General features: G+C 44.9%; 1 protein-coding gene across 1 annotated transcript in view; it reads right to left on the bottom strand.

The window, feature by feature from the left end:
• Positions 1–26591, bottom strand: part of LOC124622783 (LIM domain-containing protein ajuba-like) — an 853017-nt gene that overhangs the window by 811244 nt on the left and 15182 nt on the right. The gene's annotated exons all lie outside the window — the stretch shown is intronic.

Here is a 26591-nt window from a genome sequence, read left to right as displayed (position 1 = left end):
CCATGGAGGCCACTTTGAACATCTGTTGTGACGTGGATGCGATGCAGCTCTGTACAGTGTATAGCGTCCCCAGTGAAATAATACGAAAAGACTTAAAAAACACTATTTATAAAGAAGTGACATTTAAAAGTTGAATAATATACATTTTTCTCATATGTCCGTATTATTATAATTTCTCTGTGTAAGTTTCGAGGGCAAAGAAATATAACAAAATGATCTAAAGAGACGACAAGATATGCTCTTTTGTTAATTTTTTAGTCGTCTTCACTTCTTCTCTTGTCTTGGTTGCGTGCAGACGGACATCTTGCGAGCGCTGGCAAATGTAAGCATATTTGTACTAATTAAGCAGATAATATGTTGATTTAATATTATTCTTCATTTTTAATTTGTAAGAGGTGATCCCGATTTCATGTCCGCCTTCCTTTGAATTAACCTACATTCGAGTAATTTACACTTCTACAATCGCAGCGGCCGATGCAGCCAACAACGCCATTACGTGGCGACATTAACTTATAAAGATTAGCGGAAACGAAAAACTCGCCCGCTAACATAATATACATTTTTCTCCACAGCCGCCCGACGTTGCAGAAAATACGTAGCTTTAAGATTCTTATTTTGAGTAAAACAGCCGAAAGCCAGAGCCAGGACTCCGACTACAATGCATGGTTAACGGAGGTAAGAAAAAATACTCTCGCGAGTTTGTGGGCCGCAATTGTAATTAATAACTAACGATTTTTCGCTTTAAAGTGAACTGACTAGCCGAGGAAATTAATATGAAAAGTTTATTCCACTGTTCAACTTACATGTTCATGTTTTAAGATTCAGCGAGTCTAACGTTCATTAACGTAAGAAATAATTTTCACTGTAGATCAATATTGTTAAAAAAAAAAGAGAACTTCACAAAAGCACTTAATTCTAAATCAAAATTGAATGAAATACCATTTTCATAAAGGCCCACCACGTAAGTCGGCAACAATCACCGCTACCAATAAATTTCTGTAGTAAACAATAAATTAAATTACGACGACCGACGGACGCGAGAAGTGTTCCAGGACGATTTGTTGTCACTGCAAGCACACCGTCCATTTCCGGACACATTTTCAGTCAGGAATCTGTCCCTGCAGTTTGTCGGTTTCATTAATGATCACACTGCATAAAAAAATCGAACTGCAGTGTCTAAAAAAAATTCCGTTACCTGATTATTCTGTAAATGAGTTAATATGTTAAATATTTAACGTTAAATCTTTTACAATTGAGGACGCAAAACCCTAATTATGTTGCTTTCCTTAGTTTCGGATTATTCACTCACAGAGCAAAGACAGAGGCAAAATCTGAACTGTATGAGTATAATCTCCGTTTTAAGAAAAGCTAGTTTTTTACGCGTCTCAATGTTTATGACGCCACATCTCATGAAATTACGTTCATACAATGATAAAATTTTGTAGATACATTCTGTGGTGTATGTGAATACTGCTGTCTGCAAATAAACTGCTAATAGGATTAGCAGAAATGAAGTAATAAATTAAAACGTCAGGTCTGATGCTGATGTTTTTCTTCATGTAGGGCGAAAAATGGGTAAGCGATAATTTTTTCCTTTCATTATTTTATACGGGATGACATCGAGAAAGAGTTTCAAAAACTTTTGAAATTATGTGTAAAGTTCTTCAAAGTCGGTAAGTGGTCTCGTTCTCAAAAAATATAGTCTGGGTATTTTGCGGGCCCCAGTTAAGCTGCTTCAAAAGCATATGTAGTTTCTAACTGCAATACGTCATTTATTGTGTTAAACCAAGTTAAGACTATAACTTTTAGCGAGTATATTACTACAGCATTTCACATTTTTACATCACGTCAGTAATTGTTTGAAATATTGGAAATCAAATATTTGCTGCCGTTGGAAGGCGTTAGATAGGCACCTCCAAATGCGACGTGGTGACCGTGTTACCCACTCACTGGTACAGGTATGTACATTGGTGTTTTTGGTGTGCTCCGCTCGTACACAGACTGGCGTAGTCTACAGGAGGCTGTTCTGGCCTGGCCTGGCCTGGCTATGCCCCCACTCACTAGCGTGCTGCTCGCGGGCGCCCCAGTGCGGCAGGGGACGCGTGGGTGGCGCTCAGCAGCAGTCCCTGCCGGCGCGGCGCGGCACCGCGAGACCTGGGGTCCTGCAGGAAGTCTCTGCCTGTTGACGATGTGTCATCACGGCCCCTCCCAGCTCACAACCACCTGCAAGCTACCACACAGCTGCCGGCCTCAGTGGCCGAGCGGTTCTAGGCGCTACGGTCTGGAACCGAGCGACCGCTACGGTCGCAGGTTCGAATCCTGTCTCGGGCATGGATGTGTGTGATGTCATTAGGTTAGTTAGGTTTAAGTAGTACTGATGACCTCAGATGTTGAGTCCCATACTGCTGAGAGCCATTTGAACCATACCACACAGCTGTGATTCTACACCAGTCTCTCTGAAATCCTGGAGAATCGCTGCTCTGTGTGGACGCCCTCTGCAGGTGAAGGGACCCGACAGGTGCCGCGCTTTCGGTACGCAACTTATCCTCACTCAGTCGAAAGATGCGTATCTGACGGCTAGCAGGAGCAACAAAAATTTGATTTTCAATAGTTCATAGAATTATTAACCTAATTTAAAAAATTTAAATTGCAATCAGTTTACTCATTAAGAGGTAAAACAAAGTCCAAGCTATGCAAAAGCCCTAGACTGTTCCAAATTGTTGTACTTTTGCTCGTTAGAGGTAGTACTTTGACATCTTGTACATTGCAATTACACTCCACCACAGAACTGAAGGATCACTTGTTCCAAACAACGTAATTATTTCCCACCTTGAAAAATAAGTTTGAAATTTGGCTAACCTTCATCTATAATGGTGCAAATCGTGGTGAGACGTCCGTCTCGGGCTCGACTATGCTCCAGACGACATGGCATGAGGCATGTGAAGAAAAGGCGAGAGCTCATAAGTGGGTTAATGACGTCACACTGGCATGAAATTTCATCACAATTGTGGCCAACCCCATCGTGAACGTGTCACCCGATGGGAAGATTGTCACAGCCCGTCTTATTCACATTTCAACGTTTCCTTTGAAGCCTCTGTGATGGAGTTCAGAACCGCGACACGTGGCATTTCCTGATGGGTAGCCGAGGAAAACATTTCAGCCATACTGCCGCTTAGAATGGAATAGAAACGGCCTCAGGTATGGCATAAAGGCTTTCATGAGACAACCCGTTCCCTCGGGGCGTTGATTCCCAAACATTTCGCGGTCGAAAAGGACAGTTCTCAGTGCAATGAGCAACAGGACGACATTCTTGGAAACCTCTGATACCGCTGACACGGCCAAACGTTCCATCCCTTCTTTAAGTACATAGTGGGGCTCCGTCCCCACTGGAAGTGATCTCACACTTTTGGAGTGCAGCAGCGTGGCCGCAATTTTTGGCCTCTTGTACCGCCAGCAACCACTAGGGACTGTTCAAAACTAATCCACGAAATCTGCATCTGATCCGAAGCAGCAAATAGTGCGTATGCTTCTTCAGCCCTCCTGTTCTGCGTCTTCCTACGGCGTGAAATCCGGGGGAGAATCCGACATTGACATGTGCGTGAATAAAATGGCAAATGGCGCCTCTAACACACTTATTTCGGTAATAACCTCGGTAGCACCTTCACACATTTATTGAGGACTTTAAAAATGTGCCTGTACAGTGAGAACCTGTGGAGTAGCCCCAGGTGCCTGTAGGAAGTCAACCACTTGACATCATTCCAATGCTAGTTGCCTGCCTGCAGGTGCCTAGGTCCTCTTCACGTTCTCTCTATAAGGCACAATTTTTTTTAAATTCTCAATAAACCTTGGCAGCTGCCACTGAGGTTGTTTCTAGGGATTCTTTGCCATTTCATTCGTGCATTGTCAATGTCGCACATCCTCCACGATCAGGCAACAGGGGGCTGGGAAACAGAAGGGCTGAAAAAGCATAAGCACATTTTCCTGCTTCATATCACGTTCAGATTACGACGAATGGCTCATAAAGGTCCCTAGCGGTTCCACCATGTACACGAGAGCAAAACATGCAGTCGCACTGCACTCCAAACTGTTGCGATTAGTTTCAGTGACCTTGCAGCCCCACACTGTCATTAGAAAAGGGTTGGAGCATCTGGGAGATGTCAGCAATATCAAAGACTGTCAAGAACTTCGTCTTGTTGCTCTGCGCACTGCAAACTGTCGCTTTCGACTGCAAAAGATGTGGCAGTCAACGCCCCAAGGGAAGGAGTGGTTTCAATGACGCCCTTTGTGCCACCCCCAAGGGGGGGGGGGGGGGCAAGGGGTGTCTGAAATGTCATCCTCGGCCACCCATAATTAAACTGCGTGATTTTAGTGCTGGGCGCGCCGGACGGAGACCGCGCGGTTAAAGACGCCACGTCACTAATAGTGCGGCCCCTCACGCTGGAGGCTCGAGTCCTCCCTCGGGCATGAGTTTGAGTGTTTTCCTTAGCGTTAAGTTAGTTTAAGTAGTGTGTAAGTCTAGAGACCGATGACCTCAGCAGTTTGGTCCCTTAGGAATTCACACATTCAAATTTGAATCTGAGTGCTGGACGTCGTAGTTCTGACCTCCATCATAGAGGTGTAAAGTAGAAAAAAATGGATTACACGTTGCAGTGTGAGACAGTTACGGGTTTCGAAAAAGTGATCCTTTAATTCTGTTGTGCGATTTATTTTACAAATTTATTAATTATAAAAAAATACGTCCAGCTTTTATTTTTAAGCATATGAAATTTAACTATTTTAATCTAGAGCAAATCAACAGTTTTCTTCTGATTACACGTTTTTGTAATTACGACACACCTATTTTCTCATGACGTCAGTGGGCGTGAAACTTCTTTATATCCACTCGACTACTCCTGTTTTATCACCTGGCGTCGCTTCTCAAAAGCAAAATGTAAGTTGTGTGTCATTCCTGCACTTGGACTCTTCATATATAAGCATTGTCTCTGATTTATTATAAAAACAAAAGTATCTATACGCCCATTATACACACATCAAAAAAAGTTTTGCATCACCTCGGTTCCGAGAGATCCGGAACCTCTCACAAAATTCGAATACAGATCAACATAAACATCATTTCCGCCCTTTCTATTCCTCATGAAAACCACACATTGCATGCTGTACCACCATACAGCGAGACCTCCAGAGGTGGTGGTCCAGATTGCTGTACACACCGGTACCTCTAATACCCAGCAGCACGTCCTCTTGCACTGATGCGTGCCTGTATTCGTTGCGACATACTGTCCACAAGTTCATCAAGGCACTGTTGGTCCAGATTGTCCCACTCCTCAACGTCGACTCGGCGTAGATCCCTCAGAGTGGTTGGTGGGTCACGTCGTCCACAAACAGCCCTTTTCAATCCGTCCCAGGCATGTTCGACAGGGTTCATGTCTGTACAACATGCTGGCCACACTAGTCGAGAGATGTCGTAATCATGAAGGAAGTCATTCACAAGATGTGTACGATGGGGGGCCGAATTGTCGTCCATGAAGACGAATGCCTCGCCAATATGGTACCGATATGGTCGCACTGTCGGTCGGAGGATGGCATTCACGTGTCGTACAGCCGTTACGGCGCCTTCCATGACCACCAGCGGCGTACGTCGGCCCCACATAATGCCACCCCAAAACAGCAGGGAACCTCCACCTTGATGCACCCGCTGGACAGTGTGTCTATGGCGTTCAGCCTGACCAGGATGCGTCTAAACACGTCTCTTACGATTGTCTAGTTGAAGGTATATGCGACACTCATCGTTAAAGAGAACTTGATGCCAATCCTGAGCGGTCCATTCGGCATATTGTTCGGCCCATCTGCACCGCGCTAAATGGTGTCGTCATTGCAAAGATGGACCTCGCCATGGACGTCGGTAGCGAAGTTGCGCATCATGTAGCCTATTGCGCACAGTTTGAGTCGTAACACGACGTCCTGTGGCTGCACGAAAAGCATTACTCAATATGGTGGCGTAGCTGTCAGGGTTCCCCCGAGCCATAATCAGTAGGTAGCGGTCATACACTAGTAGCCTTTGGGCGCTCTGAGCGAGGCATCTCATCGACAGTTCCTGTCTCTCTGTATCTCCTCCATGTCTGAACATCTTTTTGGTTCACTCCGAGATGCCTGGACAATTCTCTTATTGACAGCCGTTCCTGGCACAGAGTAACAATGCAGATGCGATCGAATCGAGGTATTGACCGTCTAGGCATGGTTGAACTACAGACAACAAGAGCCGTGTACCTCCTTCCTGGTGGAATGACTGATCGGCTGTCGGACCCCCTCCGTCTAATAAGCGCTGCTCATGTATAGTTGTTTACATCTCTGGGCGGGTTTAGTAACATCTCTGTACAGTCAAACGGACTGTGTCTGTGATACAACATCCACAGTCAACGTCTGTCTTCAGGAGTTCTGGGAACCGGGGTGATGCAAAACTTTTCTTGATGAGTGTATTAGGGTTTAACATTTGGCAGTTTCAGAACACTTGATAATGGCGTAATATAAAGGTCCAAACCGGTCGTGTGACAAAGTTAAAAAAAAAGGCAAGTGGGGCGGTGTTTCATTAAAATAACAACAGTTGGGCTAGCATCCGGACATGGGGAAACTAACACTTATTGAAGATGGTGGAAAGGAAAGTGGCATGACGGACAGAGAAATGAAAAGGGAAAGAAGCGTAACGGTGAAAGGGGCGGGGGGGGGGGGGTATTTGCGTCTTCGGCACAGAAAACGCCGTATGCGCTATTTTTTGAGGAAGTGGTACGAGGCTGACAGAAGGAATTGTTTTCGACTCTTTCTAAAATATAATAGGGCACCGAATTTTTCACAGGGTGCAGGGTAGCCTGTTTCAGAGGCGCACCGCAGAAACAGGCAAGGAGTTTGCGAGTGATGATGCTGTGGACACAGCTGGGATATTCTATAAGTGAGGCTTTGTGTTTAGATTATGATGAGAGGTATTCAGTCTCTGATGCTAGATACTGGGATGCATGGGCGCTGAGGAGCCGTTGACGTACCAGGTATAGTAGAAAACGGCCAGGATTTTACTTTTCACGGATCACGTACGAGGGCTTTTCTTTTTCTCCAGCCTTCGATAGGCCATAAATGAAAGACCAGTGTATATAAAAATATTTTATTATTTCAAGTTACGTTTGCCTATGGTTTCTTTTCGACAAAGTAAGTGTAATGATGTAGGCATTTTTCCTATCTGTGGACAACTTTCCATATCTTCTTCATGAAACGTTGCCCCCGGTGAAATGAAATGAGGCTTGGTATTGTCTTGAGGTTCCTTGTGAATTTGGAAGCGCTGCCTCCATAGCCACTTCTTCAGTTCTTGATGGAAGTCACTCGGCGTTAGGTCGGGAGTGGATGGTGGACGATCGGAAATGCCTCACTAAAATTGGTAAAGGAGGGCCAGCACCGTGAGGACGTGTTCTATCGTCGATCAGAACAACCCCAGAAGTAGGCGTGCCTCCCGTTCTTCGCAAGCGTCGCAACATTTCACAATAAACAGCTGCTTTAATCGTATTCCGTGGCTGGATGCACTCCACACGAAACGAAGTTTTCTGGTCCCAAAACACAGCAGTAGTCATAACCATTCGGTTCTTTGAAGGTTTGGTGAATTTGCGTACATCCACTGTTGTTTCGGGTGAGTTATACCGACGGCAGGTCTCATCTCCTGTCATTACCGATTTCAAGGAGCTTCTTTATCAACGTAACGACGGCGCAACGTCAAATCCGGAGCCGTTCGCCAATTTTTGTTGTTGTCAGTTAACATCTTTGGGACATAGTGAGCACAAACATTTTTCTTATAGTCTAAATTTCTGTTGCACTAATCCTTTCTGCTTGCAGTAAAGAAAGAACGGTTCAGACTTCGCAGTTGGCGGCAGATTCAATCATCGAGGCGGCCTTGCTTATGTGACCGAAACTCAGCGCAGACTGACGCCTCGAAACCGGGAGTGCACAATAGCCCGCAGAGCCCACAACTCGCCTGCCGCTTGTCTAGTGTTTACGCTCTGCGATCTGAGGATGGGAAAACATATAAATAAATATTATTTAAATATAAATGAATTTTGGACATATCGAGTTCTTAAATCGGTCTACAAATTATAAAATAATTTCTCCTGTCGTCCATGCACCTTCCTAACCCTAGAGAAGTAGTCCTCAAAAGGCGTGATGGTGAGTTTTTAATAACTTTGAATGGTTTAAAACGAAAATAATGGGCCGTATGCGGTAGAGGAGGTGAAATATCGATGCAGAAATTAGTAAATGGTGTAATAGTAAGGTGATGAGCTGTCAAACCATATTGTACGTGCTCTGCATTCTTCGCTCTAAATTTTACAAGTATTTTCATGGCCATTATTGTTATTCACAGACACAAATTTTCAGGACGACGTGTATGGGGTTAGGAGTCTCCGAGAGGCTAAGATAAAACATTTGACAGATTTTACACAGTTGTGGAAACGTGGAACATTAAAAATTCATTTTTGTTTAAATAATTATTTTCTGCTTTTTAGTCCTACGCGCATGCGAAATTTTTCGAGCGATTTCAAAAATTTTTATGAGATTAGAATGGAGACACGTCGTAAATTTTAGGTTTATTTTAGCTTTTCTCCAGTTCACTCAACAAATATATAGCTTCCTCCTACGTATATCTTGCAAAACGACCGCGATGGCAAAAATTACAGAGATTAGAGTTCGTGCAGAGGCTTACCAGCAATCTTTCTTCCCACAAACGGTTTGCTACCGGAGCAGAAAAAGAGAGAAACGATAGCAGTACAGAGAGTACCCTCTGCCACACACCAGACAAGAAAGCGAGTTAGTACTGCATTACCAGGCAGCTCTGAGCTATGTTGAAAGTCATATCTGTAGCTCACCAGGAAGTTAGCTCGAAATCAATTTCAAAATTTGTACCGAACTCCCTCCCTCCCTCCCTCTCTCTCTCTCTCTCTCTCTCTCTCTCTCTCTCTCTCTCTCTCTCTCTCTCTCTCTGCGCTCAGTGATACTTGTCCGTTTCTGTGTCACCTAGAACGCATTCGGAATCTACCTTAGCAACATGTCAGTCCTGCAGCACAGCCGAGATTCTGACGCCCACCACCATCCGTATGGGAGCTACGTGGAAGAAATCGAATTAATGTTGTATTCTCATCCAGTTCTGAGCTGTGTTCAAAATCTCAACGCTCTGGCTTATGGGGAAGTTAGTTCAAAAACAAACCAAAATTTGTATCGAAAAGACTGAGTCAAGGTTGCGCCCTGACAGAAACAATTAAAAACCCTGTTATTTCCGTTTTCGATCCTTCCTGAATATGCTTATCTTTCACGGCTTTTATCAGTTGGGCCCCTGTACCATCTTGGTCTGGAGATACACAACGCGCGCGCCTTGTACGGCAGCACAGAATGCGGCTAATGAAGCCCGCACGCGTCTGGCGACGATAGCGGGCATGCGGGTGGCTGGTAGACAGGCAGGCAGCAGCAGCAGCAGCCAGAAGCCGCGACAAGTCTTGGCGGGGTGCGGCGCGCTTCATTAGCGCTGTCCAGAGGCGGCCGCGGTGGCGGTGGCGGCGGCGGCGGGGGCGGGGGCGGGCGCCCTGGCCCGGGCGGCGCTACCAGCAGCTGGAGCTGGAGCAGGGGCTGTTAGCCGCGTAACGAGCCGGGCAGGGCAGGCCAGCCACCACCGCCAGTACTGGGGGCTGGCGGCTGGCTGCTCCTCGTTTCGCGGCGCATCGTTAGCGGTCGCGGGGAACCCCCCACCGCCGCCGGCGCCGCTGTTTGCGAGCGGCCGCCGCGGCAGCAGTGGCGCGCCATCCTCAGGCCTAGGCCAAGAGCAGCTACACCTCTCAGAGAGATCTTCACTTTGTACCTGAGTAGAACACGGTGTGATCGGGTAATTAATGTATCTCGTATAAAGTAATGCTCTGTGCTAAGACGTTTCGTATTCGAGAGCGGTGGCCCAGACAAAGAGATGGAGCCTACATCCGCAGATAGATGCTACTGTTCCACTGCAATCTCGCACTTACTTGCGCCTAAGCCATCTTTTGCCACATGAGCCGGCCGAGCGGTTCTAGGCACTTCAGTCTGGAACCGCGCGTCTGCTACGATCGCAGGTTCGAATCCTGCCTCGGGCATGGATGTGTGTCATGTCCTTAGGTTAGTTAGGTTTAAGTAGTTCTAAGTCTTGGGGACTGATGACCTCAGATGTTAAGTCCCATAATGCTCAGAGCCATTTGAACCATTTTTTGCCACCTGAAAATCACTGGACTTGGGTGAATGCGTGGTGTCTGTTCTTTCGCAGCGACTCATTTGCGTCATCCCGCAGCTCGGTAGCAGGATCCATCGACTCAGAAAATGCAGCACTGTTTGGTTTCGTCTAGGTAAGGTCAGGTGTAATTGTTGTGACGAGTTGTCAGAAATCAATTAGACTCTGAACAGATAGTAAATGACATGATAATTGGGCGCATAAAATGTAAGAATTATATTTATAGTGAAACTGAACACTTATCTTTCATTACACAACTTATTTGCTGTGACTATTGGTCAGAGCGTAAGTACACTTACGTACACTGATAGAACCAGTGTAACACTTGTGCTGAAACAGACTATCGTTGGCAACATTGCTCTAAGCACTGTTCAAGAGAAACACTTTCTCGTAGCACAGTTCAAAGTCCAAGTCCAGAAACATGTGCAAGGACCTGCAGAGTAACGTGATGAGTCTAAATGGTTCCCTCTAACTCTCGTCGGAACCTCAAGTACGACTGACATCGTGTCCGTGTGCCTCACTGTTTGTAGCGCCGTGCAGTTACGTGGGCGCCTCTCGCCACTTCCACCTCACTGGCGTCACCAGCGATAGCAGGCGCCAGCGCTACGCCTCTCGACTACACCGCAGTGATCATCCAGTTACACACTTTTTTTGATTCCCCGATAAAGCATTAGTTTCAAATATAAATCTACGAACATAATAATTTCAAGTTGTTGTTAACTATTGGGAGAAGGGCGACTTGGAGGGGAAAATCCTTTTATTAATGATTTTTGGAAAAATCTGTTTCATACAACAGGCAATGAATGTTCGAACCCCCACCGAGCTTGGAGGTACGAGGAATACAGTATCTAGAGAACCACGACCCACCGCTGTATCGCAGGACAAGAAAACAACGAAACTATTGAGTGAGTCGTTACTTGCGTTCGTCTTCGACTGACAGATATATATTTGCGCCAGAGCTATTGTAGTTATAATGGATTTGTTTTTAATATTGTTACGGAGCTATTTCAGCAATATACTTTTACTCTGTTCTGGACAGTCCGTTGTTTCCTATAAAAAGTAATTGAAATGAAAATATTCTAGTTTTGTTTACTATAATTTAATTGTTGCGTCAAACTGACACACTTGTTTTGTCACTCTGTATTCTTTGTTGCTTGTCGACGGCCCGTAGCGGCGGAATATTACTAATCCCGGTAGCTAAGTGGTCAGCGCGACAGAATGTCAATCCTAACGGCCTGGGTTCGATTCCCGGTTGGGTCGGAGATTTTCTCCGCTCAGGGACTGGGTGTTATGTTGTCATAATCATCATCATATCATCCCCATCGACGCGCAACTCGCCGAAGTGACGTCAAATCGAAAGACTTGCATCCGGCGAACGGTCTACACGACGGGAGGCTCTAGTCACACGACATTTACATTGGTAACCAAATAAAAATCGTAACGGATGTCCATGACAAAGATCGTATGGTAGTAACCTCGCGACACTACTATGTACTGAAAGGATAGCAAAAGAGTAGTCCAAACATTTGAAAACAATATAAATTATTTTTTCGAGTGTATCAGACAATATTAACAGGCAGTAAATAGCGTCTTTTCACTTTATCATTTGTATCCTGTTTTCTTTATAAGTGCCGAGTAACAAAGAGAAATATTTTTGCCGTCAAATAAATGTAACGTTTTCACTGAAGAGCTTTCATTAAAATAACATTTATACAATATGTGTTCTTATTTGTTTACAGTGTAGACCTTTTCTTCGTACAGGTGCTACAAAACTTAAATATCCTTTCATTATCAGATATTTGATCTCACTTGTGAAAGAACAGTAGTACGAAAAATATCAAGGCCTCGTGCAAACGTTGCTGTGTTACGAAAACAAAGCGTGTCTATGTTACGCTGGCTTAATCACGTCACACTTCGGCAAAGGATTTAAAGTAGTAAAGTCAAGATGGCCGGACGAGGTTTTCAACTCCGCTCGATGAGTTGCGTATCTTAATGTGCTCACTGTGCTGCATCCTTCATCGCGGAACAGCAGAATAAGGTGCTTCGTGGTGTTCCAATAGCATTGTGTAGGCTTGAAAGAAGTTTGGGGAAATCACATCTACCGCTATCGAAGATACCTACAGGAACTGAAGGGGGCGATTATTTGAGTACTGTTCCGCTCTGCAGGAGAGGTATGGGGCTTTTCGGGTCTTGCAACACAAACGTTGCACGGATATTCTTATGCCTTACTTCGAGACAAATATAAAAAAGCAGTATGGGCACGACCAGTGAACAAGTCCAGATTAAGAATTTTGCACTAATCACAGCTGAACTATTTCAGTTCGAAACACGTTCCCTCTACAGACTATTCCTTGTAATTATGTTTTCAACCAGAATGAATGTTTTGGTTGTTGTTTTTTCTAGCTTCTGACCACATCGACGGCTGCTCTCATATTAAAGCCCTTCGGAAGGAATGTGCCCATTTCCTTTGGCATCTGTTCGGAAATATATAGGCGAAAGTGTGGGCCGCCAGTGTAAGACAAACGTGACTCAGACGCCGCTCATGTGAGCAGATCTAATCGCGAGCTGATACTGCAGTTGGTGTACAATGTGTTCAGATACTGGATATAGCTATTGCTTACTTTACGAAGGTGACCGAATTTCATAAGATGGCATCTGAAAAAGCGTAAAACACTTAAGTGAAAGGCATATCTTACGTTCCACACAATTCTTGTTACGTATTCCGCAAGAAACAATGAGCGATGACGGGTGGAACAAAGAAGACGGCACAAGACAGAAACGCAGCTGTGATAATTATTCCACTAAAACAATTACTTATGTACTACTACTGGATATTCTGAATGACCGCAAATTCAAGGGCGGACTTGAGCAAAATTGTGCATTTTCTGGTAAATGAATAACAGCTTCTACGTAAAGTCATGGGCACGAAAAAAAGAGGGAGCAGTACTTTGTACGCTATCTCGTGCTGGCTGTATAGGCTGTGGGATTGCCGGCGATTATGTAACTAAGTAACTAAGAGATAACCAACTAACGGCGGGCTTTGTATTGAAGCCAGACACACAAAAGCGTTGCGACCTCGTGTGAACTATTTAATGCTGTGTCAGTCAATCGGGGCATTCAGCAAAGACTTGGGTTCCCGCAGTTTCTCACGGTTATAACCGCTGGCATCCACCTTATTAAAGCGAGCAACAGAGTTGATAACCCGGCGTCTTACATGTGTGGAGAAACGGTTACTTTTGGAGCCAAACATAGACGCAGTTACTGCATGTTGCACCTTACCTAATGCTCTTAGAGGTATCAAAATGGGCAAAAAAACATGCACAATAATCAATATCTAAACAGGCAATGTGTCTTGTTTATGACAACTGACAGGTTTTTGTGCATTACAGGACCCTCCTTACCTCTGCCGACTTAACTTACGATTATGTTACATTACAAAACTTACGATACGGAATATGACTGTCTCTACAATCATCTCTGCAATATTACAAAAACGGTGTAGGGTTTTAACCACTGCATCACAGCACTCGACAGATCTTGAAATATTTTCGGCGATGACATTATGTAAAAGAGTGTATATTTTTCTGTAATCTGAACATTCCAAACATTTTTATGTACCAAGAGACGAAAACTGCGGTGTTTTTCAATGAAACTGTACATCGTCAAATCAGTACAAAGCACGGCACACACTGTCTAGAAATTTGGATTTCACATTTAGCAAATTTCAACGCTGTATTTGGGTATTTTTTTAATTCACTGTTTAAGAAGAGTAATATCAGTATATTTTTATTTTTAAACGCAGTCGAATATTGTTAAATACACAAATCTTCCGTTCCTCAGTCTATCGGTACACAAAAGCTACTACTTTTAATCTCGCAGAAAAACGCTCACCTCCTCGCGTAAGAACTATATCGGCGTAGAGCAAAGAGCACCGGACACATTCGTGGGAAGATATGAAAATATGCAACGCGCTCGTGAAGAAAGCTGCATGCACGTACTTCGCCCTATCCTCACCATTCGCTTACCTGCGAGCGCAAGTCTAATTACCACTGGCCAAAGAAATTCGTCTGAAATAAGAAGAGGACTAATGAAGCAAAATTCCCCACTCAGCTTACAACGATAACAGCAGCGTACTTTTCTCAACAGACTTACACGTGTCTCCTCTGCCAGTGTTTTGACGTGCTGCTGGTGAATACCCTAAAAAGAGAGAGTGCCGATTGACTTCTTCTGCCTTCCGTGCATCATTTGCTCCGTCTCGCACTTAATTATCCTTTTCAAATGACCGTGACGTTCAATTAGTACGAGTGACTTGCTGATCAGCCGTTTGTTCCGTGAAACAAAGCGAGCTGCCGCTGCAGGTGAACGGTAAAAACGGCGCCGACTAAGCAGCAGCCATTATGCTCGCCATGAAAGCGGAAACTGTATCCGCAAAACATGCGGACCCTACCACTACCTTGAGGGGGGGTCGTTTCTGCTGATTCGATTTGGTTAGCACAGAAAACTGTGCGAAACGTCAGATTAGAGACTGCAGACATTTATGTCACTATTTTTGTGGAACATGCGGCGATGGGAGGAATTCATAGACACGCGCGGGTCACAGGAAGTTGGTTCCTTTTATTTGGGAAGTGTACAGATTTAAGCTGTAGCGTAAAGAGTATCTGAAACTGTAGGTAAAGGTACATTTTCTAAAAAGGCTAGGAATGAGCCAGCCTCTAAAACAATGACTTACTTGATAAAAATAGTGCAAGACAATTTTCACTTCTAAGCCATAAACTGCATTTTTGTTATCATTTGCGAACAGTGTACGTATTCTAAACTTCGGACGCTGGGTGAGCATTCTAGAAAAATTTGCAACGCAGATATGAAAGGACTGCAGGAGTCCGTATCAATTTTAAACAGTGTGTTACTTTGTTAATACTTCAAATTCTGTTGTAATCACAAAACCAAATGTGAATCGTCTTTACAAATTCCATCTCGATTCTTTCCAGAGAGTAACACTGCCGAAGTTACCTCGAGTTGGAGCAGCGCCTCTGAAACGTGTCGTGGTTAAAGAATGTGTTTTACAATTGAGTAGCGAGAAAGTGTTTTACTATTTATAGTTCCAAAATAAAGCCAAGGTCTGTGTACAGAGTCTTTAAATTCGTCAGTCAGTCTCTGGTTCTTAGCAACTTCACGATTTGCCGAAGAATGACCAAGTCAAATTGTGGAGGCCACTTTGAGCAAAGAAAATTATTCTTCACCTTAGAGACACGCAGTGCATGAACAGCTGAGTCTTAGATGGCCCCTGCACTGTCATCAGGAAATGGCACCAGTGCGACGTAAGGAATGACGCCGCCCAACCCTCCCTTCTAAGGAATTCGTCTCTACAACAAAGCGAGAGGGTCACTCCAACTTCGAAAATTTAGGGAGGCAAAGTGTCCACAAGACAATGCTTACAAAGGCTTCGTTCAAACCACTGAATGCTTTTTCAATCAGGTTCGTCCCCGTGACTCATTAGAAAGACAACATTTTTGCAAGTAGATAGTGACTACATTTGTGAACATTAAGTTACATTAGGTTAATGCACGGAGGACCAATTTAGTCACTTTTTTCTCCTTCTGTCAGTCTGCGTACAGACAGTAATGCAGTATGGCTCACAGCCTGGTGCAAGCCATTTCCGACACTTTGCACCCGACAAAGAATTCGAGCTGGTTAAACGGAATCGAACCTGGGCCGCCCGTGTCAGTAGCCACCAATGTTAAACACTAGCCCCAGGAGGCGAGAGTACGCGCGGTTACCTGTCTTGTATTTTAGTATGTACTTCAGTACAGTAGGAATGGAAGACCAAGGACGAAGCGCTCGAATTAAAAAGGGTGTGAGACAGCGATACAGTCTTTAGTACCTGCTGTAAAATATATGAAGCAATGATGGAAAAAAAGGAAATGTCCAGGAGCATGATTAAAATTCATGGTGAAAAGATATCAATGATAAGATTCACGGATGACATTGCTATCCTGACAAAGTGAACACGAATTACAGGTCGTGATGAGTGGAATCAACAGTATAACGCTTAAAGAGTACGGACTGAGGGCAGCCTTGAGAAAGACGAAGACGGCATTCCTGGACAACTGATGTCTGCTACTATCAAACATCGGTTTTACTTTGAGGAAGAAATTTCTGAGAACGTACGTTTGGAGCACAGAACTTTATGGTAGCGAATGACGTACTCTGGGAAAACCGGTAAAGAAGATAATCGAAGCCTTTCAGATGTAGTGCTACAGAAGGATTTAGAAAGGCAAGTAGCGAGGAGGCGCCCAGAATGAAATTTTCACTCTGCTGCGGAGCGTACGCTGATATGAAACATCCTGGCAGATTAAAACCGTGTGCCGGACCGAGACTCGAAATCGGACCCTTTGCTTTTCGCGGGCAAGTGCTCTACCGACTGAGCTGCTCAAGTACGACTCACTAATCATCCTCACAGATTTACTTTCACCAGTAGCTCGTCTCATACCTTCCAAACTTCACAGAAGCTCTCCTGCGAAACTCGCAAGACCTGCACTCATGAAGAAAGGATATTGCGGAGACACTGTTAAGCCACAGCCCGGTACAGCACTTGGCCGCGAAAGGCAAAGGTCCCCAGTTCGAACTCAGTCCGACACACAGTTTTAATCTGCAGGAAGTTTCAATGACGAGGTTTTCCGCAAAATGGGTGAGAAAAAAAACATGGGGAGTTTACGGACAGAACGAAGGGACGGCTTGTTAATATGTGTGTTTTTAAGACATCGCCAACGGCCTTGCCGCAGTGGTAACACCGGTTCCCGTAAGATGGAAGCTAAGCGCTGTCGGACTGGACTAGGACCTGGATGGATGACCATCCGGTCGGCCGAGCGCTGTTGGCAAGCGGGGTGCACTCAGCCCTCGTGAGGCAAACTGAGGAGCTACTTGGTTGAGAAGTAGCGGCTGCGGTCTCGTAAACTGGCAAACGCCCGGGAGAGCGGTGTGCTCACTACATGACCCTTTATGTCCGCATCCATTGACGCCTGTGGGCTGAGGATGACACGGCGGCCGGTCGGTACCGTTGGATCTTCCAAGGCCTGTGCGGGCGGAGTTCAGTTCAGTTAATATCCGGAAGTAACTTCTGTGGTCCTAGAATGAATTATATAGGATAAAAAGCACAGGAGGAGACAGAGACTGGAATATATGTATTACATGACAGAGAATGTAGGTTGCAAGAGTTACTCTGAACCAAAGAAGTTGACAGAAGATAGGAAATCGTGGTGGGCCGCATCAAACCGGCTAGAAGATTGATGACTACAGGATGTGTTCAATACTTGATTTCGAGGCAGATGAGTGAGCGGGACATAAACTGCCAATCTGGAATATTTGAAATTTGCGATAAGGTCGTCGGTCCCTAAGCTTACACACTATTTCATCTAACATAAACTAACATACGCTAAGGACGACACACACACACACACACACACACACACACACACACACACACACACACACACACACACCCATGTCCGAGGGAGGACTTGAACCTCTCTCCGACGGTGGAGTGGGGGGCGGACTGTGACAAGACGCCCCTAGACCGCGCGGCGTCAATCTGACAGAAGCCAGGAACAGCCACAAAATTTAACTTATCGATCATCCTAATTGTACTTCTCAGGCTCATTTTCATTTCGCTCGATTGTTGGAATAGTTTTATATCGACCCGCAAGCTAAGACAGTGGGGGCAGGGCGATCGACATGCAAATTTTTTGTACAGGTATGTAATCATGTTAACGGGAAGAAAGCCTACAGCCAAACGTTACACAGGCGACGCGAGCATCACAGACGGAGCATAAACTCTGATTGGGATAGGACGCTGACGCCAATCGACTATATGTTTCTTCAAAGGAGGCATCCCAGAATTTGCCTTAGGCATTTCTGGGCAACCAAGGTAAACGTTAAACTCGGTGGCTGACCGGGGACTTAAGCCGATATCCTCTCGACAGCTAGACCTGTGTCGTGGCACTGCATCCCTGGCCGGGTTCGTAACTGAGTGTTCAGTCTAATAAGTTTCAGACTCTGGATTCCTCGAACCGTCGTGAAGCATTACGAAGTGCGAGATCAATCTTCTGGCCACAATAATATACTGTGGTTCAGATCCGCTGCTGAGAGTAATCAGTGGAATGTTTACAACTTACTCATAATATAGATCTTACCGAAGTTTCTTACCAATAAGCTGTTCCATTTCACGCCGTTGTTAGTCACTTGTGCTAAGAACTGGGAACTTGGCACGTAGGACGGTGAACGAAAATACACATTACACACTGGTGTCCAAAATTAAAGCAACAAACTGGTATTTCACCGTCCTGTGTCTAATTCACTATATAATCATACAAATTGTGAACAGATGCCGTTAACATCGTGTTCTGAAAGGAAGATGGCATTTCGATCAACGGGCAACCACGACAGCTAAGACGTCAGGGCGCCTATCAAGTTTTGTGCAGGTTAGTCCCACATGCACATTCGCTGTGTACACAGTCACAGACAGTGCAATTTGTCACAGAGAAGATGCCTGCAGACACTCTGCTGTGGAGGGCCATAGAGAGAATGGAAGCAGAACAGTCGCAAACTGATGTGGTCCCATAGCTTAATGTGAATCGTTGTTTCTCAGATGAGGCGACAGTTTATGGAGACCAAACTGTGTTCCGGAGACTAGGACAGGGCGGACCACGTGTGACATCAGAAAGAGTGGACCGCTATTAGGCTGTAAGGGCACGACGGTACCGCCTTAGCACCGCACTGCAACTGCCATCTGACCTCGCAGCATCCCCTGGACGAGTTGTATAGACGCAAACGGTGTACGGAAGGCTTCAACCTTTGTTGCTGGAAACGTGCTGTCTGTTTAGCTCTAGCGGTCTTCACAGAAGGGAACGCCTAGAGTGGAGCCGTCAACGTGCCACACGTTTTTTTCACAGATGAGTTCCGATGTAGTTCGTAAAGTGATTCTCGAGGTATTCGCATCTAGAGGGCCTGTGGAACACGATTTTAGGACCCAAACATCGTGAAAAGAGACCGATATCGAGGCGGATACGTAATGGTGTGGACAGGGATTATGTTGACCACTCGAACACCTCTTCATGAAACGGTACGGCTGAATCAGAAAGATTTAACTGCTGTCAGGTACCGTGAGAAGATCTTGGGATCTAATGCGTGGTTGTTGCGAGGTGTTGTGGGAAGACTTCGTATCGATGGACGATTATGCTCGAACTGATAGAGCACGGGTGATTGATGTTTTTTGGAAACGGAACATATTGCATGCATGGCGTGGCCTGCTCGCTCTCCCGATTTGAATCCCATGAAGCACGTCTGGGGTGCACTAGGCAGACGAGTTGCACCACGTCAGCATCCACCAACCACTCTCCAAGGCTTGGTTCAAATGGCTCTGAGCACTATAGGACTTAACTTCTAAGGTCATCAGTCCCCTAGAACTTAGAACTACGTAAACCTAACTAACCTAACGACATCACACACATCCATGCCCGAGGCAGGATTCGAACCTGCGACCGTAGCGGTCCAAGGCTTGTGAGCAGCTCTGCAGGAAGAATGGGCGTTATTGCCCCAACATGAGATTAATGACATCATTCACAGCTTGCCCTGTGGTCGACAGACCTGTATTGGTGCCAGAGGTGGTCACACTCCATACTGAGAACATTAACCAATTGTCAGAATATGTGCGCAAATCCGTTAAGTTAGACAAAAATGTTCTTCGTTTTTTTCCATCGTTATGCATGTCGAAATTGATTAAGTTCTGTATTGTTTCGATTTTAATATCACCTATTTATACTGTTTCGTGGCAAAATAAACGCAACCTTGCAAAATTTCCGTTCGTTACTGAATATGCCTGGCATCAAGATTCACATGGTACATAAAGTAGTATTTTCCAAAATGAGGAATGGTGGCGTGATTCAACAAGTTACGGCAGCAAATCGGAAGAACGAGAGCGAAGTCCTTTAGGATAACACTGTGTGGATCCGTGCATCCAGTTCTCATTGCGCTTTAATCGAGGTTTGATGGCGACTACGTTCTGAATATGATGTATAATAGTCGCAGCAATCACGTAATGTTTTCGGTATGAGAATCTCTATCTTCACTGGAGCTCCAACTGATGGGAGATAAAAATCAACGAAGAGAGCAATTTTTCTGTAGCGTTAACGACTTTTGTAGGAATTACGACAAAGATTCAGGACGAAGGGAAACTGGTGGATGTAACGAGAGAGACTGTGGATACTTAACCAATACATCTGCATCACTTTATATAATCTGAGCGGAAATCGTGGATGTTGTTGTTGTTGTTGTGGTCTTCAGTCCTGAGACCGGTTTGATGCAGCTCTCCATGCTACTCTATCCTGTGCAAGCTTCTTCATCTCCCAGTACCTACTGCAACCTACATCCTTCTGAATCTGCTTGGTGTATTCATCTCTTGGTCTCCCTCTACCATTTTTACCCTCCACGCTGCCCTCCAATGCTAAATTTGTGATCCCTTGATGCCTCAGAACAAGTCCTACCAACCGGTCCCTTCTTCTAGTCAAGTTGTGCCACAAACTTCTCTTTTCCCCAATCCTATTTAATACCTCCTCATTAGTTGTATGATCTACCCATCTAATCTTCAGGATTCTTCTGTAGCACCACATTTCAAAAGCTTCTATTCTCTTCTTGTCTAAACTATTTATCGTCCATGTTTCACTTCCATACATGGCTACACTCCATACAAATACTTTCAGAAATGACTTATTGACACTTAAATCTATACTCGATGTCAACAAATTTCTCTTCTTCAGAAACGCTTTCCTTGCCATTGCCAGTCTACATTTTATATCCTCTCTACTTCGACCACCATCAGTTATTTTGCTCCCCAAATAGCAAAACTCCTTTACTACTTTAAGTGTCTCATTTTCTAATCTAATTCCCTCAGCATCACCCGACTTAATTCGACTACATTCCATTATTCTCGTTTTGCTTTTGTTGATGTTGATCTTATATCCTCCTTTAAGACACTGTCCATTCCATTCAACTGCTCTTCCAAGTCCTTTGCTGTCTCTGACAGAATTACAATGTCATCGGCGAACCTCAAAGTTTTTATTTCTTCTCCATGGATTTTAATATGAGTGGAATTAATTAACCGCCGTCCAGCAGGCAGAAAACAGGTGGTAATCCTAAGGGCTGCCTGTGTCTCTCGTATATTTGCATTCTATATACAGAATGAAAGGTTTAATTCTTCGTACGATGAGACTTTCCAACACAACTGATGCACCACGGACGTGATAAAACCTGCTATATTTTGAACTGTCTCGTAAAGTTTCACCTCAACGACCTTGTCGCAATGGTAAGACCGGTTCCCGTCAGATGACCGAAATTAAGCACTGTAGGGCTTGGCTAGCACTTGACTGGGTCACCGTCCACGTCTGCCGAGTGCTGTTGACAAGCGGGGTGCACTCAGCATTTGTGAGACCAATTGAGGAGCTGCTTGAGTGAGAAGTAGCGGCACCGGTCACGAAAACTGAGAACGGACGGGAGAGCTGTGTGCTGACCACATGACCCTCCGTATCAGGGTTGAGGATGACACGGCAGCCAGTCTGTACCGTTGGGCATTCAGGGCCGGCTCGTACAGTGTTTTTTTTTTTTTAGTAAATCTTCACACTCAGAAAGAAACGTAAGAAAGTCGGTGATTTGTAATCAGGTATCTACCCCACATATTGTGAGCTTCGCAACGATGTTTCGCTTCGCACGAGCTATGGAAACTATGCAAGTGTAAGGTACGTCGGAACACCGTAGGTATTGAACTTACGAAATCGGAGTAGTAAGCGTCTTAACACGGTGTAAGTCATCGTGATGTCTTTTACATTTTCTGTAGACAGTAGGTCTACTGCACACCTTTAAAATATTTAAAAAATGGCGTCATGGAACTAACAAAAGTTGCTCTAATGAATATTTTTGCGCACACACAAATAGTATCGGTCGAACGGCCATCCTCAAACGAGATAAGAATGTGTCCGGAACATTACGTGGCAAAATAGATAAGGTGAATAAATCAACAGTCTGTCACAGTGTGATGCAGCCACGGAGGTCAGAGTTTAATCAGAAACAGACAACTTATACAGCTGATGTTCGTCTTCCTCACGGGAACGGTGATATTGCTTGTAAGTGAGGCTATTTGAAGAGATATAGATTACATGTTTATTTGAGCGAAACTACCGAGTGGCGTACACAAAACCGGCTCGAACGGGAATGCGAGCGCGCGTGAGTAGCATTACTAGCGCGTCAGTTTCTTTGCCACCATCCAACAGCAGTAGTGTGTGAGTAGTTCATACGGGAAGTGTCCGCCCCGATAGCTGAATAGTCAGCGTGAGGGACTGCCGTCGTAAGGGGCCCGGGTTCGATTCCCGGCTGGATCGGGGATTTTCTCCGCTCAGGGACTGGGTGTTGTGTTGTCATCATTTCATCCTCACCCGGCGTGCAGGTCGCCCAATGTGGTGTCGAATGTAATAAGACCTGCACCAAGGCGATCGGACCTGCTCCGTAAGTGGCCTCCCGGCCAATGACGGCAAATGCTCATTGCCATTTCCATACGGAGAGCAGTCGCTATAAACTGTGTACTTCACTGTCATGCCTTACTCCATTGAAGAACGCGTGTTCATTGTTGAAGAATATGTGCGGTCTGAATCCATTAAAGTTGTTCGTGACACTTTTCATGAAAACTTTCCTGAAAGTACTATTCCTGCAAAATCAACGATTCAGGATGTAGAGAAAGTGTGGCGTTCGACAGACAGTGTTGTTAATTCACAGAGGAAATAAGGCACCGACTGTACGTACACCTGAAGTTGAGGGAAACGTGACGGCACACACTGAAAGAAGCCCCTACAAGTCAACACGACGATTATCAGAGCAATGTGGAATATCTCGCAGCTCGAGTCAACGCGTCATTCACTGCTTAAAAATTAAATACCGTCTCAGAGTCGTTCAGCAAATAAAAGAAACGGACAAGGGTAAGCGTACACATTACTGTAACTGGTTGCTGGAAAATGTCGCTGGGGGACATCTTGATCCGTTCGTCATTTTTTCGACGGATGAAGCTTGGTTTCATCTGTCGGGTTACGTTAATTTACAAAACACAAGACACTGGGCTACAGAGAATCCTGGTGGAATACTGCAAAAGCCGTTACACGATTTAAAAATTGGTGTATGGTGTGCTGTATCTGGTAACAGAATTATGGGGCCATTTTTCTTCGACGAGACTGTCGACACACATGTTTACTTGCAACTCTACAATGAATTTTCGGCTCTGGTAACTCCAAACGAAAAATGTGCATATTTCCTGCAAAAGGGGGCAAGTTCTCTTACGTCGGATTTGTCCTTAGCTCGTATACATACTGATTTTACAGAAGAGAGGACCATTAGTAAGGGCTTGTGGGCACCCCGCTCTCCCGACTTGCCACTATGTGACTTTTACCTCTGGGGTTTCTAAAGGCTACAGTCTACCGCAACAATCGCAGAGCACTTGGCACATAAAAAAACAACATATGTGAAGAAATTTCGAACATTGCTCAAAGAGTAATGAAAAGTGCTCTCCTTAACATGCTTCGACGTGCACAACTTTGCTTGGATGTTGGCGGAGAACATTTTGAACACTGACTTTAAATTCCTTTCTAAAATATGCTCATTAAACGAATACAAGTAAATCTGTTACTTAAACTGTTAATTACATAGTTAATAATGAAAATGTACAATACAAACGTAAGAAAGCGGTGGTGTACGTTGATTTTCTTCATTCATATTCCTTTCAGCGCAGAGGCCGGTTTTATCTAGGCCACTCTGTACTTGTCGGTCAAAAAACATAAAAAAATAGCTTGTGTTGGTGGCACGAGGAAGATTCTCAAATATATTACAGCTTTGCAGTTATAGCGAGGAAATCGCGTTTACGTATTTCATCTCATTCGTTGTGTAACTCCACTCGTTAGCATGGAACGAAACACTGCTCCATTCACTGTCGCGAAGCTTGTAATAGGTGTAATCTTTCAGGAAGTTGCGTTACAGAGAGATTGTTACAGATCACTGAGTCTGTTAGGTCCTTGCCAAAAGCGAAAAGTTTTTGAGCAGTACAAAATGCAGGGAGCGCTAGATGTTTTTATGATCAAGATGCGCCAACTACGCAGGAAAACAATATCGGACTAAAAGTAATAGCTATGTCACTGTGCAGTTTAAGAAACTCATAGGTGTAGGTGCGGTGTAGACTCAATTTTAAGATCAACACGTGTTTTCTCACCGCCAGACGGTAACTAGCAGATTAATTCCTAGTACGCTTGATTTCTACCGAAACTGCGAGGGCTCAGCTTACTGGATTAAGTACGTACAGTGTGTTTGTGTCTGTTTATATGACCACATGCCAGTCAGTACTAGATTACTAAAGTGCCAGAGTGAATTAAACGTAATAGCAGTGAACGTATTAGCGTTCGATACTGCACTTAGTCGTGCTCAGTTCTTAAACTTAGCAAGGAAAGTACACACTTTCGTATTCTTTGTTACGTGTGGTACTAGTAATAAAAAATGTAAAAATAAAGTCTCTGGCAGTTACGAGCCCTATCCAAAATTTTGCCTGCACTAAATAATATACCACTGATACCGATTACGTGTCCGTGTACCGGCTGGTGGCAGTTTAAACATAAAACCGTAATAGAATCGTATTTAAACTGCCGTTCAATCGCTATTGAATGTATCGTTTTCCTTTAAGAAGTTTTACGTCGTGCAAGTAGGAGGTATTACGCGAGAGCACGGAGTAGGGGGCTAACGGCTGGTAAGTGCACTAGCACGGTGAGCGGCGGAGCTGTGTGGCGCCGGAGAGACCGGCCGGCCGCTATCGAGACGTGCTCCGGGCGCGGCGTCACTTAGCGCGAGGGTCGTTAGCAGCGTGCGGGCTGCCGGGTTGCCTGGCGGGCACGCGCAGCGCCGCCGCCGCTTGTAAACAGGAAACGAAGCCATTGTTTTGGGCGAATGTCGCCCTCGTTAGCACGCAAACGAGCGCGCCGCGGACCCGCGCCAGCGACGCATTGTCGGCGTAGCGGTCCTCGCCGGCTTCTGGCGGCCGCGAGGGCTTAACGACGATGTGGAAGTGGCGGGGAGGTGCGGCGCAGACAGCTGTCTACCGGCACAGTGCTACAGTTAATGAGCTGATTCTGTTCGTCAGGGCACAGGCGCGCTAGGGATAGTTTGTTAGTAGGCCTGGACAATAAATACGAAACAAACGCACTCGACTTCGTGTACACAAGATAGGCTTTTCACCTGTGGTTCAACGACGAGTATCTTCTTTTACACGTGTATTGGACACAGGCAGCGCAGTGAATCAATTGCGTGCCGAAGCTGACTTTTGGGACAGAAGGCTGCCGAAGACTTTCCACTCGATCAGAAAGGCGCTAAGAAATTACTCCAAATCTCACGGGATGCTGCAGTTTGAGAGAGAAAGTTTCTCCAACGACCAGGATAGGGACAGAGTATGTTAAAAAAAATTGCTGGCTGGATATAGAATGGTAGCACTTGCCCACATGTGACAGTTCCATAAACAGCTGTGTATAGATATGTTTTGTAGCTATGAATCACGAGATCACGCACATTCACGACCACGCTATGCACAATTACGCATGGCGAGAAAGATTCGTATGAGGAGACTGTGTAATATCTGTTACAGATGCATTTGAAAATGGTCCGTGCACGAACTTAAGTTCAGTAAGTTAAAATACAGCCCAATAGAATGATGAAAGATGTCTTTTTTCAGATCTGTCTAGGCTGTGGCGTCCACTCACATTAAAATCAAAAGCTGATCTTTGCAACAAATGGCAATGTACTGTCTTGGTGATACAGCACATGCCACACTCCAATGGACCGACAATTTGTGCACTTACTGACAGAAAAATGCGTAATACAATAGACGCATGTACAAGAGACAAATACTGCAACTGATAAGTATGCGCTTGCAATCTGACGTAATGGTGAACTGAAGATGCTCACTTGACCGAAACTCCTTTAAAAATTGCACATTATTGCAGCTCTGATCGTTTTCCCGACGCAGTTCTTATCTATAAATAGCAGAAAAGGAGGAAAGACTAGCATCACTTCCTGTAAGTAAAAAGGAAAGAAAAACCATGTTTTCTCGACTGGAATAAGCATTGTTACGGATGCATTAGGAAATCGGCAAAGTACTGTACTGACGCTACGAGTTCCATTTAAAAGGTGCAACCGAAAGAAGGGTGAAAGTTTTCGAACGGAAAAAAGTACTGCCTTAATTCCATTTCGTGGA

Source organism: Schistocerca americana, chromosome 7 (assembly GCF_021461395.2).
Source record: "Schistocerca americana isolate TAMUIC-IGC-003095 chromosome 7, iqSchAmer2.1, whole genome shotgun sequence".
Classification (NCBI taxonomy): Eukaryota; Metazoa; Arthropoda; class Insecta; order Orthoptera; family Acrididae; genus Schistocerca; species Schistocerca americana.
Note: the sequence above shows the minus strand (reverse complement) of the source record. Positions and strands in the feature narration are given on the sequence as shown.